Genomic DNA, 13,924 nt, shown 5'->3' with positions numbered 1-13,924 from the left:
CAGAAAATATTATATATTGTACATACAAAATATTTTTCTAGATACACTCAAGAATACTTTTGGTCCATTTTATTATAGAACTAAAAAAGATTACATTTTGTTAAATGAATACTGATTCTACAATAGCATGTGGGGATAGAAAACATTCTCTTACTGCAGAACAATGTAGCTTGCTCCAAAAATATCTCTGTGAAGCTACTGGAATTATAGCATGTTCTTGGACCCCAAATCCTCAAAGCACAAATTCAAGTTGTCTAGGAAACAAAATCACAATGACATCTCATCAATTCTCCTAATTCCATTCATCCTTCCTGACCTCTCCCATTGGTAGTTTGAATTCCAGTGGATAAATAGACCCATTAGTCTACATCTAGAAAATAAATACTTTGGAACCTTCCACAGGCTGTATGTATTGAGACATAGTAGCAGATTTTTTTTATAGCTCTGAACAAAATTATATTTCCATTGTTTTGACATCTTTAGTAACACACTTATTGCTTGGCTATCTTTGCTCTTTTTCCATAAAAAAAGTGATAAATTGTGTTCTGGGAATATTCCCTATTGTTTCTTCTAGTCATAGGTTACACAACACCACTGAGTCATTCAACTTTCAAAAACAAGGCCACAAGATTGTGGTGATAACTAATAATAAGCTACTAACCTGGGGTCCCACCATCAGACTCCTCTTCAAACACAAAATATATGTGGTGCTATTCTAATGATGGTGATACTCAATCTATTGTGGAAAAAACCTGGACAGTTAGAGTTGGTGATATACGTAAGTATATCAGGCCTTCGTACGGACAATAACGTTTACCCCCATGCTCAGAATTCCCAATAGAACCATGAAGGTTCCTTTTAGGACCATCCATTCCATCTTATCTCTCAATATTAGGATATTTGGGGCAACATTCCTGAACTTTAATCCCTCCACTGATATGGAACACATAAGCTCTTGAGGCAGCCCCATTTCAGATCGGGCAACCCATTCCATTGGATATTGGCTCTGGCTCTGTCCTTATGAAATTTGCTCTTGGCTTTGTAAAGCATAGCAAGCTACAAGAGTCTGGAAGTGGTCCCTATACTTCTAGAGTATGTCATCCCTCTTCCATGTAGGTCATCCTACTACAGATATGTCTCTTCCTTTTCCCCTTCCTTTTCCCCTTCTTTCTCCTCCTTCTTCTTCTTCTTCTTGGACCCCAAATCCTCAAAGCACAAATTCAAGTTGTCTAGGAAACAAAATCACAATGACATCTCATCAATTCTCCTAATTCCATTCATCCTTCCTGACCTCTCCCATTGGTAGTTTGAATTCAGTGGATAAATAGACCCATTAGTCTACATCTAGAAAATAAATACTTTGGAACCTTCCACAGGCTGTATGTATTGAGACATAGTAGCAGATTTTTTTATAGCTCTGAACAAAATTATATTTCCATTGTTTTGACATCTTTAGTAACACACTTATTGCTTGGCTATCTTTGCTCTTTTTCCATAAAAAAAGTGATAAATTGTGTTCTGGGAATATTCCCTATTGTTTCTTCTAGTCATAGGTTACACAACACCACTGAGTCATTCAACTTTCAAAAACAAGGCCACAAGATTGTGGTGATAACTAATAATAAGCTACTAACCTGGGGTCCCACCATCAGACTCCTCTTCAAACACAAAATATATGTGGTGCTATTCTAATGATGGTGATACTCAATCTATTGTGGAAAAAACCTGGACAGTTAGAGTTGGTGATATACGTAAGTATATCAGGCCTTCGTACGGACAATAACGTTTACCCCCATGCTCAGAATTCCCAATAGAACCATGAAGGTTCCTTTTAGGACCATCCATTCCATCTTATCTCTCAATATTAGGATATTTGGGGCAACATTCCTGAACTTTAATCCCTCCACTGATATGGAACTCCTCCTCCTCCTCCTACTCCTCCCCCTCCTCGTTTTCTTACCTGGTCCTCAACCTTCTCAACTTGCTGTACCTTTCATGAAATAGATCGGATTGTCTGGCTTCACTTCCTACCAGGGCACAGATTCTCATTTAGGAGGGCATAATGACTGTATTCTTGCTACTCAAGAATATCAGTTTCCTTCAAACTTTTCTAAGTTGCTCTTTCGGTTCTTCTGGCTAACTTTAATTGGATCCCACCCTTTTTAGAGATCAGCTCATTGGCTTTTCCTCTACTAGATTCCAGTTTGAGCATCCCCCTCAGCTGGAAGGGAAAAAAAGTGACATGTTTCTCTACCACTACCCATGAATGCTGTGATCTAAAAGTGCCTCAATAAACTGCAGTTAACCGGTATATTTTACTGTGGAAGGATATAATCCTCATCTTAGTCTCCAAATGGATCCTTATTTTAGCGACTATGGTTGCAATGATCAAATATTAGGTCCTGAAAGGGGCTCAAATAAGAGAACACATGTAAAGAGCTTAATCTTTGCATGTTTCCATTACTAGAAATACAACTTGTTCAAGATAGGATAGGTTGTGCTTCATTGGTGTTCATTTGTTTTGTCATGTTTGCATTTATATAACTTGCTCTCCAACTAAATCTTATTTTTAAACTTTAGAACTGCTTCACAGAGCAATATTCTTATGAAACCACAAAACTAATAGGAAAAGAAGAGCTCTGCATACTTTCAGGGGGAAATTCACTGAAGCCACTGAAAGATAAGTTGTCTTGTCAGTTTGGATTTATGTAGAATTCACTGTTATTTAAATCCTGAAATATTACTGTCTTGGATGATGCTCTAAACCAGGGTTCCTCAACTTTGGCACTAGTGACATTTGGGACTAAATAACGCTTTGTTGTGGGGGCCTGTTCTGTGCACTGTAGCATCCCTGACTCCTACCGACTAGACTCCAATAGCACTCGCACCTCCCAAGTAGTAAAAACCAGAAATGCTTGTAAACCTTACCCAGTATCACCTGGTAGGCAAAATCACCCCTGGTTGAGAATCACTTTTCTAACTTGGCAATCTTTCTGATTCTGTAGCTCTACGCTGCGGTGCCTACCTAGCTCAGGGCCTCACATGATTTGTCTTTATTAAGTATTTTGAACTGAATTGAATTTCCTTTCTCGACACAGGGGAAAAAGGAACAGTTGTGGGATTTCTCAAATTTTCTCCTTAGGCTTATTATGACAGTTTGGAGGTTAAACAATTTTAGGCTAAAGGAGAGACCTAAAAATACATTTCAGGACTATATTTACAATAGTCTACATTTGAATTTTATATTTTATTCATCTCTAAAAATTTTTGGAGGCTAACATCCTAGATCCTAAGACACCATTTGTTTATAAAAGTATTTGCCACATAGTAGATAGCTCAGTGGTACCATAATATTAATATTTATGAATTTTGTTGGAAGAAAAATCTTATTTGTTTTTACTTCCTGTAATTTTATAAGATGACTGTGCACACATGCATCCCAGGTTGGGGGGAATTAGTTTGCAGAATGATATATTACAAGATATCAATTAAGTTTTAAAAATAAAAATCACATATTTTGAATGAAATAAATGGAACAAAAATTTTCTTCATCAAAAATTAGAGTGACATTTTCTGAATTATTCCAAGACAAACCACAAACACATGTTTTACAAGCTTTGCATTGGAATCAAAAGGAGGAATTTTCTATAATCAAGGACAAACACAGAAAAAAATGGATTCATCTGTGGTCCATGCTCACAACTCAGGGCTGTTGGGACTGTGAAGCAGAGTGTGGAAAAGAAGGTTTTTGAACAGTGCCTGACACGCGTGGGTCTAAGTCTCAACAGTGGCATCTGAGCAGCCAAGACTGAATTTCTAATAGCATGGTGGCTTCTCTGATTCAACCACAACTCATAGCTTGGGGTCACTTCTGGCAATTTCCCCACTCTCTGGTGTAAACTTTTTCCCACACATTTTAACCACATATTTCAGCTATTTTGGCCAATCGTCACTTGTGAGGTTCACTGTAACTTTCTATAATATGTCTTTCTCCCACCAAACTGCCCCACATCATTTACCTTTTCACGTGAACTGCACACGCAAACCCTAAGAGTTGGATCTGTGGTGGTATACATGATTCTTGGGATCATGTTTGATTTTACTAAGATGTATATGCAAAATAATTAATTCAAGTACTTTGCCTGAATGACAGTGATGTAATCTTATGATTATAATAATTTACATAGAACTTGTCTACATGTTCATATAATCTACACATATTCAGCCTGAGAATTGTCATGTGGCCATGAAAAGAACAAAACAAAACAACACATTTTATTTGCTATTCCAGAACATGGAACAAACACAAAAGGACTTCTTTCATTCTAAATGTTTTTTTATTCTAAATATTTTAAAATGTATTTATAAAGCCTTATGTTTTTGATTGAAAAATTTTAGCTTAGTTTTTGTTGTTGTTGTTGTTGTTTTGGTTATTTTGTTTTGTTTTTACGGTTAAGCACTCTTTTGGCACCACGTTGCCTCACTGGTGAAATCACTTTATTACCTTAGTCCTCACTCATAGCACTAAAGTTTTGCAGTAGATCAAAGGGCCTATAGGAAAACGCATGTGTATGTTCCATCCATTTTCTAAGTTAAACATTTTAAATAAGTAATAAAGACTCTTGGTTGAAGTGTATTTTTTTCAGATGAAGAAAGTTTCTAAACTTCCAAGTTCTAAATATAAAGTACTTCTAGAAAAGGAGAGGTGAAAGCTTTAACTACAGTATTCACAAATGGAAAAAGAAGTGTTGACAAGGCCGGATGCTGACATTGGCAGGAAGGTTGAGGTATTAAAGTAGAACGGCTCCAAGGACGCTGAGCCCACATGCCAATGAAAACACTCTCTGCCTCTGGCGCTGGGCTGTTTCCATGTAGGCTGGGAATGAAAGCAGCAAAGAAGAGGTCACAACAGATACCTGTTACCCTCTGCCTTTGAGAAGCCTTGACTTCAGATCTAAAGAAATTCTTGGAAATTTGCTTTTAGTTGACTTAAAAAAAAAAAAACCCTACAGTTAGTCACAATTAGCTTTTAGCTACCTTCCCTAACATTCCATTTGTCTGCTACTTCTTATCTATTGATACTGGGCCTGCCAATTAACCATTCTGAGCCTCAGCTCTCCATAGATTGAATATAGCAATGCTGATATGTGCTGGTCACCAATAATATACTAAATAAAGGTTATTTAGTAGCCTTTTAATTTTCTCAAAAAGCAAGTAATACATATAATGCCAAAAATATGGTTTATCTTAGAGTGTTTTAGCTTTGTCACCCATCTTTGAAAAATTTATTGGAAACTACAATCAAAAGAAATGAAGGCAAAAAGGCCAGAATTTCATGTAATTTTTAGAGAGTTAATAGATATGACATTAGAATTTCATAATAATGAAAAATTAGAAACAAGTATTTGGAAAAAAGGACTAAGAGTTTCTTGTCTTGATATTTTGAGACACATATAGTCACATCTCTGTATCATCAAGCATAAGCAATAAAAAATAAGAATTAACTCTAAGGTAAACCTGGTCCATCTACCTCAGAATAGCCACAATAGTGAAAATTTGTTTTAATCTTAATAGGAAGGCTGACTGACTTAGTGATTGGCACAGGATCAGAAGATCAACCAAAATTAGAAACAAATAATTTGACATTCTTGTTCACAGAGGCATGTTAAAACTGAATCAGGTCTAAGTGGGAAGGAAGAAAGATAGCTGAGTGATATTAACCAAATGTAATTTACAATAAATATGAGTATAAATAACATATGGCTTTAACTAAAAATAAAGTTCTTATTTGTGTTATGATAAATATAAAATTCCATGATTTACAATAAAAAGATTTAAAAATTTAGATGGTAATATAAAACTAAAAACAAGATGTTGGTGAATTCTACCAAACATTTAACAAGAGTTAATACTTATTTTTCTCAAACTATTCGAAAAAATAGAAAAGGAATGAAAACTTCCAAATTCATTGTATGAGACCAACATTACCCTGACATCAAGACCAGATAAAGACACTATAAAAAGAGAGAACTGTAGGCCAATATCTGATGAACTCATATGTAAAAATCCTCAACAAAATACTAGTAAATTGATATCAATAACACATTAAAAGAATCATTCATCAAAATCAAGTGGAATTTATTACTGGGTTGCCAGGATCCATTTTTATTCAACATGGTACTGGAAGTCCTAGCCATAGCAGTCAGCCAATAAAAAGAAATAAAAGGCATCCAACTCAGTAAAGAAGAATTAATACGTCCACTATCTGCAGATGGTGTGATACTCTTTATAGAAAACTCAAAAGGCTCCATCAAATAACTGCTAGAACTGATAAATTCAGTAAAGTCACAGGACAAAATCAATGTACAGAAATCTGTTGCATTTTTATACACTAATAATGAAGCAGTAGAAAGAAATTAAGAAAACAATCTCCTTTACAATTACACCAAAAATAATAAGAGGCCTAGGAACAAACCTAACAAAAAAGATGAAAGAGCTGTACTCTGAAAACTATAAAACACTGATGAAAGGAATTGAAAACAATACAAAGAAATGGAAAGACATCTCATGCTCATAGACTGATAGAACAAATATTGTTAAGATGTCTATATTACCCAAAGCAATCAACAAATGCAATGCCACTCCTATCAAAATACCAACAGCATTTTCCACAGAACTAGAATAAACAATCCTAAAATTTGTATGGAACCACAAAAGACTCTGAACAGCTAAAGCAATCTTGAAAACAAGAGCAAAATCTTCAAGTTACATTATAAAGCTGTAGTAATCAAAACAGTATGGTACTGGCACAAAAACAGACACCTAGAACAATAGGACAGAATAAAAAACCCAGAAATAAAGCCATAATAATAGGTCAATTAATCTTCGACAAAGCAAGAAAGAATATCCAATGGGAAAAAGATAGTCTCTTCAACAAATGTTGGGATAACTGGACAGGAAATGCAGAAGAATGAAACTGGACCACTTTCTTATACCACACACAAAAATAAAATGGATTAGAGACCTAAAAATGCCAAATATAATAATTAGGCAGTACTAACTAAAGCACAAGCAGGCAGTAACTTCCCTGACATTAGCTGTCACAACTTTTTGTAGCAACTTTTGTATATAGGTTCCCTGAAGCAAGGGAAACAAAAGCAAAAATGCATTATTAGGACTACATCAAAATAAAAAGCTTCTGCACACCAAAAGAAGAAATAAACAAAACTAAAAGGCAACCTACATAATGAGAGAAGATATTTGCAAATGACATATCTAATAAAGGGTTAGTATCCAAAATATATAAAGAACTTATAAAACTCAACACCCAGAAAACAAATGGGCAGAAGATATGAAGAGACATTTCTCCAAAGAAGACATACAGATGGTCAATAGACATATGAAAAGATACTCATCATCATTATCAGGGAAATGCAAATAAAAACTACAGTAAGATATCACCTCACACCTGTTAGAATGGCTATACTCAGCAACACAAGACACAAAAGATGTTGGCAAGGATGTAGAGAAAAAGGAACACTTGTGTACTCTTAGTGGAAATGCAAATTGGTGTGACCACTGTGGAAAACAATATGTAGGTTCCTCCAAAAGTTAAAAATAGATTACCTTATGATCCAGCAACTGCACTATTAGGTATTTACCCAAAGAATACAAAAACACTAATTGAGGGATGCCTGGGTGGCTCAGTGGTTGAGTGTCTGCCTTCAGCTCAGGGTGTGATCCCAGAGTCCCGGAATCAAGTCCCATATCGGGCTTCTTGCATGGAGCCTGCTTCTCTTGTCTCTGCCTCTCTCTCTCTGCCTCTCTGTATCTCTCATGAATAAGTAAATAAAATCTTTAAAAAAAACACTAATTGAAAAGGATATATGAACCCTTATGCTTATTGCAGCATTATTTACAATAGCCAAGATAGGGAAGCAGCTTAAGTGTCCATCAATAGATGACTGGATAAAGAAGAAGTGATACACACACGCACACACACACACACACACAGAACAGAATATTAAAAAAGAATTAAATCTTGGACATGGATGAGCTAGAGAGTATAATACTAAGTGAAATTAGTTAGAGAAAGACAAATACCATATAATTTCATTCATATGTGGAATTTAAAAGATAAAATGAATAAGGAAAGAGTGTGTGTGTGTGTGTGTGAGAGAGAGAGAGAGAGAGAGAGAGAGAAAGAGAGGGAGAGAGAGCGGGAGAGAGAGAGAGAGAGAGAGAGAGAAGCCAAGAAACAAACTCTTAATTATAGAGAACAAACTGATGGTTACCAGAGGGGAAATGGGTGGCGGGGGCGGGGGGGTCAGGATGGGTGAAATAGGTGATGGGGATTAAGGACTGCACTTGTCATGATGAGCACCAGGTGATGTATGGAATTGTTGAATCACTGTATTGTACACCTAAAACTAATACAACACTGGATGCTAACTATACTGGAATTAAAATAAATTTTAAAAAACCAAGAAGATGCTCTAATATAATCCATACTAATATTATAGTTGAATAGTTACAACTTAACTAATTATTAAAAATTTAAAACTAGACATGGGGAATTTTTTTGCAAAATATCTTCACATTGATGTATGTGCACAAAAATATTCACAACATTTTTCTTGTATTTGCTGTCTACTTTCTTCCATAAATTCTTAAGGCTAAAAACATGTTTTAAAAATGGAGTTTTTCAACTGGGTTAGGTTTATTATTTGGATATGTCACAGATACAGTTTTAGATTTATTAAGATTATACTAAAATTGAGAAACATTTTTCATGCATTAAAAGTTGTGCTACTAAGGAAGCAAGAGCTACATATTCCTAGTTGGCCAGCATTTCTAATGTAAACCGGAACTCTGTAGGTGAGATAAGGATGTGAATAAATAGTAATAAATTAACTATAAAAAATTTAATAGGCTTCATTTACTTATAATTAGTTTTCAGTAGTTCAGGCTTATTGAAAAATTGAGCAGAGAGCATAGAGAATTCTTATTTATCCCCTCCCCCTGCACACTATCCCCTATTATTAACAAGTTCCATTAGTGGGATACATTTGTTACAACTGATGAGCCAATGTTATTATTATTAATTCAAGTCCATAGTTTACATTAGGATTAATTCTTTGTATTTTACAGTTAGATGGGTCTTGAAAAATACATAATATGTATCCATCATTACAGAATCATACAGTTTAGATTCACCATGCTAAGACTCCATTATGCTCCACCTATTTGACCCTCACCCCCTCCCATGAGCCCCTGGCAACCACTGATCTCTTCACTATCTCTACAGTTTTGCCTTTTCCAAAATGCCATATAGTTGGAAACATACAGTATATGCATAGCCTTTCAGAGTGGCTTCTCTCACTTAGAAATATGCATTTACTGCTCCTCTGTCTCCCTGGGTGGCTTGACAACTCATTTATTTTGATTGCTGACTATGGATGGATGTACTACAGTTTATTTCAAGCTATGCCCTATGGAGGGGCATCTCGTTTGCTTCCTGTTTTATCAATTAGGAATACTACAGCTTTATATTAAATCTTTAATTCAAGTAGTATCAGACCCCTGATTTTGTCTTTCTTCAGTGTTGTGGTGACTATTCTGGGTCTTTTGCCTTTCCATTTAAGCTTTAGAAATAGTTTTTGATATCTTCAGTACAACATGTAGGATGATTGGGATTGTGTTCAGTCTATATCTCAAATTAAGAAGGACTAATATCTTTAATGCATTGTTGATAGATGCATCCACCCTGAAGATTGTTTTCTTGGAAACTGGCCTCAATTATGTAATGCCTCTCTTTCTCCCTGACAATTTTTCTTGTTCTCAAGTCAGTTTTGTCTGAAATTGATATATCTACCTCTGTTTTCCTTTTACTAGTATTATCATGGTATATTTACCCCATCTCTTTATTTTTATCTGTGTCTTTATAGTCAACATATATTTCTTGTAGACAGCATATGGTTTGATATTAATTTTTTATTGATATTTACTCCATTCACATTTAAAGTGATTACTGATATAGATGGATTAACGCATACCATATTTATAACTGTTTCCTTTTCATTGCACTTTTACATTTTTTATCTTGTCTCTCTCTTTTTGCTTTTTCTGGTTTTAATTGAGCATTCTATATGTTTCCATTTTTACTCCTTAGTATATTATTACATAATTTCTTTAAAAATATTAGTGGTTGCCTTACAGTGTATGATATACATCTACAACAAATCTAAGTCCACTTTCAAATAACACTGTACTACTTCATTGATAGTGTATGTACCTTATAATAGAATGTTCCCTCTTTCTCCTGTACACTATTACATTGTTGCTATTCAACTCATTTACCCATAAGCCATGATCATCTCATAAATTGTTGCTATTGTTATTTTGAACAAACAGCTATCTGTTAGGTCAGTTAAGAATAAAAAATAAAGTATATTATTTGCTTTCATTTACTTATTTTCTCTTTTAAAATTCTTTATTTAAATTCAAGTTAGTTAACATATACTGTACTATTAGTTTCAGGGGTAGAGTTCACTGATTCATCAGCTGTATGTAACAGCCAGTGTTCCTTATATCAAGTGACCTCCTTAATGCCCATCACCCAATTATCCATTTCCCCCACTTACCTCCCCTTCAGCAACCCTCAGTTTGTTTCCTAGAGTTCATCATCTCATATAGCTTGCCTCCCTTTCTATTTTCATCTTATTTTATTTTTTCTTCCCTTCCCCTCTGTTCATCTGTTTTGTTTCTTAAGTCTTCTTTAGGTAGATTTGATTTTCTATTCTGTGTCATTTTCCTTCTCCAAAACACTTTGATCATTTCTTGCAAAGCAGTTCGGCTGGCAACAAATTCTCTGATTCTGTTACTGTTTAACTGAAAAAGTTAAACAGAATCAGAGAATTTGTTGCCAGCCGAACTGCTTTGCAAGAAATGATCAAAGTTCCTCAGCTTTGAAAGATAATCTCTGTGGATATAAAATTTTAGGTTGTTGGGTTTTTTCCTTTCAACACTTGAAATATTTCACTTTACTCTCTTTTTGCTTGCATAGCTTCTGAACAGAGGTCCAGCATAATTCTTATCCTTATTCTTTTACAGGTAAAGTGGGTTTTTTTTTTCCGTTTGGCTTCTTTCAAGATTTTCTCTTTTTCATTGGCTATCTGCAATTTGAATATAATATATCCAGGTGTAGATATTTTGGTGCTTATCCTGCTTGGTACCTTCCTTGATCTGTGGTTTCATGTCCAACATTAACTTAAGAAAATTCTCAGCCATTATTACTTCAAATATTTTTTATGGTCCTTTTCCTGTTTCATTGCCTTCTGGTATCCCCATTACATGTATGTGGGACCTTCTGTAATTGTCCTATAGTTCTTTGTCATTCTGTTCCATTGTTTTCATTCTTTTTTCTCTTTGCACTTCACATTGTCAAGTTTCTATTGAGATATTTTTATCTCATCATTTCTTGACTCAGTTGTCAAGTCTTCTAAACTATGAATACAGTCTAATCTACTGATGAGCCTATCTTTCATTTGTTACAGTGTTTTTATTTCTAGCATTTCCTTTTGATTCTTTCTTAGACTCTCCATCTCTCTGCTTATATTGCTCATTTATTCTTGCATGCTGTCCACTTTTTCCAATGAAGCACTGAGCATATTAATTAAACTATTTTAAATTCCAAATTATTTGGCAGCTATTAAATCCCTATCATATCTGAGTTTGGTTCTGATGCTTGCATTGTCTCTTCAGATTGTGTTATTTCACTTTTATCATGGCTTGTAATTTTTCATTGAAAGCTGAACATGATGTACTAGGTAACAGTAACTTCTGTAGAAAGGCCTTTTGTGTGAGGTTTCATGTTAATCTGGCTGAGGAATAGGCTGTCTTTAAGGCATTAGATATTTCAATTTCCTCAATTGTCTTAGTTTCTATGTCTCTTGCTGTTTTTAGGTTTCCCTAGAAATACCTCTTAAATAGCATCCATGTCTTGCAACTGAGTTGTAATCCAGTTGTTATTCTGGAGCCATTAATATGATGATAAAGTATTGGGGAAGAAAGATGTTCTATAATCCTATAATTAAATCTCTGTTTTCTCAGGCTGAGCCCTAGGCTGTGACCTCCAGAAGAGTTTCTTCACCTATTTTTTCGCAGCTTATGTGATAGATACAGGAAAGCCAGAGGGGGCTCCAGTCATCCACCTGCTCTCCTTCTAGATCAGACAAAACTCTGAAAAAGTAGATGTCCTTAAGAGCACGGCTTTATCATGGAGAACAGAAGGCTCTGGGTTTACTTCAGCATGGTCACTGTGCCTCTCCCCCTGTGGGAAGCATGGGGGAGTTTTCATCTGATCTTCACCATAAGAACCTGGCAGGGCTCCTGATGGTAAAAGTCACGAAAATGTGCTCCCCACCTCCAAGACTGGAGGGATTTTTAAATCAAGTTAGACTATATTCATCCTTCAGCAATTAGTCAATTATAGTATAAGTGTCTCTGGCTCTAGTGGCTTCTCCTCCTGGAGAACTATGATTCCCTGTTTTGGTTGTCTCTTCAAACTTGAAGGCAGTGCTTTGCCCTGTGACCCTAGTTCTCTGTTAGACCTAAGAAGCATTGTTGATTTTCAGAATTATTGATTTTCAGTTTGTTTTGCTTGCTTTCTTGTGAAAACAGGATTGGCAAATTTGAAGCTCTTTACATGGTGGAGCAGAAACCAGAAGCTGTTAACTAACTTCTTTTTGATTTAAGATATGGGCCAGAAATAGCATGGATAAATGAGCATGTTTGATTAAAATGAGAATTCTAAATTAGTGTGTGCAGAGGCATGATTCTCTACTTATACACAAGCTAGTCCACTTGATCACAATTTGACGCATATACTAGTATCAGCTTAGGAATGAAAAGGCCATTATTAGCACAAAGTTAGACTAGGTTGTGATAATTAAGCCTCCCGGGCTGGCCTCAAGTCACTATGTCAGAATCTTGCTGTGCCATGTGTCATTTCCTTCACTAATAGTTGTTTCTCTTACACCTTAACATCTGCCTGTTTTTCTGCTTGATTTTAACAACAAACTCGGGCAACATTAAACACAGACAACACAGTGATAATAAGACAGTGGAGAAAGAGGAAGGAAAAAACAGTCACTCATGGGATGTGGTTCAAGTATCCATTATATAATAGCACAACAAACTTAACCAAAGCCAAAAAGCTTTGGCCTGCTTATGCCTGGAATGAAGTCTCTCTATGCTCTCATTAGGCACACTGGCAAGACTGCTGTACCAGGCCAGAGTTCCTATGGCCAATAATCATTCCTTTCTAGCAAGCATCTGGGCTCAGGACATTAAAAGAGCAATTAGACACTTGCACTGCGGCTGATGGGGTGAACTTTTCATCCCTAGTCAGGAGAACTGCAGAAAAATCACCCCTGGAAATACTACTTAGTATCTAATACCCAGCAAAATATGTCTGGAGTATGGAGTATTATTTAAAGCTTTAATAATCTTTTACTCATTATTTAGCAGGTGTATAAGCACACTCTTCCATAAGTCATTCATTATTGTTATTATCATTATTTGCTGATACAACCTGGCATTATACAATTGATAGAAGTTTTTAATGAACTTCCATCATGGATTAATTCAACAACACTGGATGCTTTATTCAACTCTCTTATCTGACTGACACCATGACTCTGCCTTTCCCATTAATGGTGATTCTTTATGGGCTTGGGAATAAGTATCTACTCATGTTAGCTGTGTTTTATAATTGTCTTAAACTTGAATAAATTTGCTATTGTCTTCATGGACTAATAATATTACATTTCCAGCACAAATTACTAAAGTTTTTTTTAAAAATATTTTATTTGTTTATTCATGAGAAACACAGAGAGGGGAGAGAGAGAGGGGAAGAGACACA

At 35.3% G+C, this 13,924-nt stretch overlaps 1 protein-coding gene across 6 annotated transcripts in view; it reads right to left on the bottom strand.

Annotated features, from left to right (window-relative positions):
- Nucleotides 1-13,924, bottom strand: part of NALCN (sodium leak channel, non-selective) — a 314,412-nt gene that overhangs the window by 202,183 nt on the left and 98,305 nt on the right. The window contains exon 1 of one of the 6 annotated variants that reach the window (XM_041731320.1): nt 10,644-10,781. The exons of the other annotated variants lie outside the window; for them this stretch is intronic. The gene's annotated coding sequence lies outside the window, so the exon portion shown is untranslated. Of the gene's footprint in view, nt 1-10,643; nt 10,782-13,924 lie in introns of those variants that run through there. 6 annotated transcript variants of the gene reach the window in all.

Source organism: Vulpes lagopus, chromosome 16, assembly GCF_018345385.1.
Source record: "Vulpes lagopus strain Blue_001 chromosome 16, ASM1834538v1, whole genome shotgun sequence".
Taxonomy (NCBI): Eukaryota; Metazoa; Chordata; class Mammalia; order Carnivora; family Canidae; genus Vulpes; species Vulpes lagopus.
This window is presented reverse-complemented; position numbering and strand designations above follow the sequence as displayed.